This window comes from Belonocnema kinseyi, chromosome 6 (assembly GCF_010883055.1).
Source record: "Belonocnema kinseyi isolate 2016_QV_RU_SX_M_011 chromosome 6, B_treatae_v1, whole genome shotgun sequence".
Classification (NCBI taxonomy): Eukaryota; Metazoa; Arthropoda; class Insecta; order Hymenoptera; family Cynipidae; genus Belonocnema; species Belonocnema kinseyi.
Window position 1 is genome coordinate 50,493,241 of NC_046662.1, and position 4,254 is coordinate 50,497,494.

Here is a 4,254-nt window from a genome sequence, read left to right on the forward strand (position 1 = left end):
GAATCTTAATTGTTTCAAATTCGTTTATGTTTTTTTTTAAATGGTTATTTCTAACTGAAAATTTAACCATTATATTTTTAAATTATAATTATTATTGTTTATTTAAGAATTTAACTATTAAATTTTTCACTAAGATTTGATCTTTTTTGGTTCAAAATACAATTACTTATTTAAAAGCCTAACTACTTTGTTAAGCAATCATTCTATTGGTCGGAGGTCTAATTATTTTGTTGACAATTCTTTCATTTTTTGTTTATAATTAACTTTCTTACTGAAGATTCAAGTTATTATTTGAAACACTTTGTTACAAATAAATTTTATTAGTTAAAGATCCATTTCTTTGTTTAAAACTCTAACTATCCTGTTAAAAATTCATTTTTTTCGGCTGAAAATTAATTAGATAACTGCAAATTTAACTATTCCAATATTGGTTGAAAAACGATAGTTTGTAGTTAAAGTTTATAAATTTGTTTGAAAATTCATGCACATATTTTCATTTAGATTTACCTGTTTTAGTAAAAAATTAATATTCTTGATTGAAAATTCCACTACCTTGTTGAAAGTTTAACTATTTAATTAAAAATTAAATTTATTGGTCAGAGATTTAACTAACTTTTTATTCGTTCTTTTTTTTTAATTAATTCTTCTGACCTAAAATTTAACTGTTGTATTATTGGTTAAAAATATATAGTTTGTGGTTTAAAACCTAATGTTTTGTTACAATATTTATGTATTTTTTTGAAGATTTTTATTTCTAAGTAGATAGTTAATATTCATGATAAAAATTAAATTACTTGATCAACAATTAAACAGCTTTGCTGAAATTCATTTCATTATTCAAAGATTTAACTATTTTATTGGAAAATCGTTTCTTGGTGTGCTGATAATGATATTTTTTAACTGAAAATTTAAATACTTATCTTATTTTCGAATGAAAGCTGATTATTTTTAGTTAAGGATTGAAATATTTTTGTTGAAAATTCATTTTTTTAGTCATTAGTTTTTTCACTGAAAATTAACTTAGTGCATTGTTGGTTAAAAATTGATCGTTTTTTATTGCAAATCTAACGATTTTCTTGCAGCTCTATGTATTTTATTCTCAATTACTCGTTTTTAATAAGAAAAATTAATTTTATTATTTAATTACCCTTTCTCTGGTTACAATTCAGACTATTTAATTGAAAATTCATCATATTTTGTTTTCTAATTGAAAAAAAATTTTTTCAATTGAAAATTTAACCATTCCATTTCTGATTGAAGATTGATCCTTTTGATTGTAAAATTCGATAATTTGGACCAAAACCAATTTTTTGGTTGAAAATTCATATTGAAGGGTTAAAAATATCACTTTTTACTAGAGAATTAGCCATTTCAATTTTAAAAACTAAAAAAATTGTTTGAAATTGTTGTTCTCGGTTGGGCTAAAAAAATGTTCTGGTTAAAAATGTAACGCTTTTGTAGAAATTCAATTTTTTCTTGTAAAAAATGCTAATGTTTGGTTCAAAATTAATTTTGTTTTTTCGATTGAAAATTAATGTTTCTAATAAAAAACTAGACTGTGTCCATCTGCATCCAAAGTCTTTCGTTTTCAGTTGAAAATTCAACAATTTGATTTAAAATGTATATAGTTTCTTGTAAATTTGTATTTTCTGGTAAAAAATTAATCTTCTTGGCTGCAAATGGATCTAATATGTTAAAATTTGAACTAATTTAAGAATTCATTTAATAAGTTGAAAATACACCTTTTTAGTTGAAAATCTGACTAATTAATTGAATTTTTTTTTTGTTTGAAAATAAATTTGTTCAGCAGAAAACTTAACTATTCAATGTCCGGTTGAAAACTGATCATTTTCAATTTAAAATTCGACTATATGGCTTAAAAATTTAACTGTTTTGTTGAAAATTCATTTTTTTGGGTCAAAGATTCGATTATTCTCTTATAAATTTCAACTATTTGTTTAGAAATTAAATTTTTGGTAAAAGATCTATTTTTTGGTTAAAAATTCATGTTGACGTATTAAAACTGCAATTTTTTACCAAAGAATTTGCGTTTTTATGGTTTAAAAATTAAACAATTTGATTGTATTTTTTCCTCTTTTAACTGAAAAACCTTTCCTGGTTGAAAATTCAAATCTTTTATCGAAGATTCGTCTTTCGGTCTTGAAAACTCATGAACTGAGGGTTAAAATATTCTATTTTTGGGTTAAAATTGATATTTCCTAATTGAACGTTCATATATTTGTTAAATATTTATGTATGTCGTTAAAAATTCGAGTTTTTTTGAAGAAAAGTAATCCTCTTTGTTTAAAATTGATTTATTTTGTTGAAAGTTAGTCTTTTTGGTGAAAAATCGATATTTTTGGAAAAAAATTCGTTTCTTTTTTATTAAGAATGATGTTTTTGACTAAACATATACCTATTCTATTTTTGGTTACAAATCCTTCTCTTTATGTCAAAGATTTAAACTTTTTATGGAAAATTCGTCATTTTGGATGAAAAATTCAACTGTATTGTAAAAAATTCGGCGTTTGACTTGAAAATTCAACTATTTGGTTCAAAATGCATCTTTCTGGTAGAAAAATAATATTTTTGATTGAAGATTTAATTGATTAGTTGAAAAATTCGTTCTTTTTTGGATGGAATTTGTTTCCAGTCGATAATTATATTAAAATGATTTTGCTTGAAAATTGATAATCATTGATAAAATGATGGATAAAATTGATGATTGATAATGTGTAGAAAAGTAATCCTCATCGTTTTAAATTTAACTTTTTGGTTGAAAATTTATGCATTTTATTGAAAATTAGTCTTTTTGGTAGAAAATCAATATTTTTGGTCAAAAGTTTGTTTCTTTTTTGATAAAAATTATTTTTTAATCTAAAAATGAACCTATTTCATTTTTGGTTAAAGTTCCTTCTTTTTATGTTAAAGATTTGAATTTTTTGTTAAAAATTCGTCGTTTTGGATAAAAAATTTAACTGTATCCTACAAAAATCAGCTTTTCATTTGAAAATTAAACGATTTGGTGGAAAATGTGTCTCTCTTGTATGAAATTTCAACTATTTGATTGTAAATTGGCTGTAAATTCTCTTGAAATATATGTTTTTTTTTTTAATTTTTATTTCAAGCGTTTATAAATGAATTCTGTCGTTCTCTGATGATAATGCAGATTCCTCTATCGAATTTAATTTCATTTATCGAATCTTACGACTTTAAAACAAGTTGATTATTTAGAAGCAATGCTAGTAAGGTTGACAGTTAATTAAACTTTGTTTGGGAGATTTTATTCATGTCTTGAATTAGGTGTTGTAGCGAAATCTCTTGTGGGATAGTCTCACCAAGGGGACTTCATTAACTTAAACTTTAACAAGACTATTGTTTCGGAGACTTGGCAGAAATTAGCTCTAAAATTTGTAACAACTGCTACTCTATTTGATGTTTGTAAAGGAGACATTTCGTCTCAATAATAGACGATGTTGACCCATTAATGGTATCGATCTACACAATGGTGAAATCAAGATACGAAACTCCACTAATAGGAATTTGAGCAAATTGGGGTGAATTTATCGCAAGGGTTGCCAATATCAGATTTCAAACTCTTTTCCTTACTTAAGCTTGTTCCCCCTTTTTTAAGAAATCTTATTTTTCTCCTGTTTTCAAGAAACTTTCCATTTTCTCATTTTTCCTGTTTTTCCCTGTTTTTTTTGTTTATCGTTTTTGTTTTTGTTTAAATGTTAACTGAATAGCACCCAATAAGAAAATTCAAATATTTTAGGTTTAAAGTTGATTCTTTGTAATTAAAAAGTACGAGGGTAGTTCAATAAGTCCTTAGAATGAAGTATAAAAACAATTTTTTTTGGGTACATTTTTTTTTATTTTTCAACATAATCTCCTTGGAGCTCTATACACTTGGTCAATCGCTTTTCAAGTTTTTTTAATCCTTCAGAAAAGTGCGTTTTCGGAAGTTCCTCAAAATAAGCACTTACAGAGGCAATGACGTCTTCGTTGTCTGGAAATCTCTGTCCACCGAGCCATTTTTTCAAGTTTGGAAATAAGAAAAAGTCACTGAGGACTAAATCTGGTGAATACGGTGGGTGTTCGACCAATTCGAATTTTAGTTCTTCAATTTTAGCCATTGGAACGAAGCATGTTTGAACTCGGGCGTTGTCGTGATGAAAGAGAATTTTTTTTCTCGCCAAATGTGGTCGTTTTTTTTAAATTTCTTCTTTCAGCTGCTCTAATAATGATGCATAA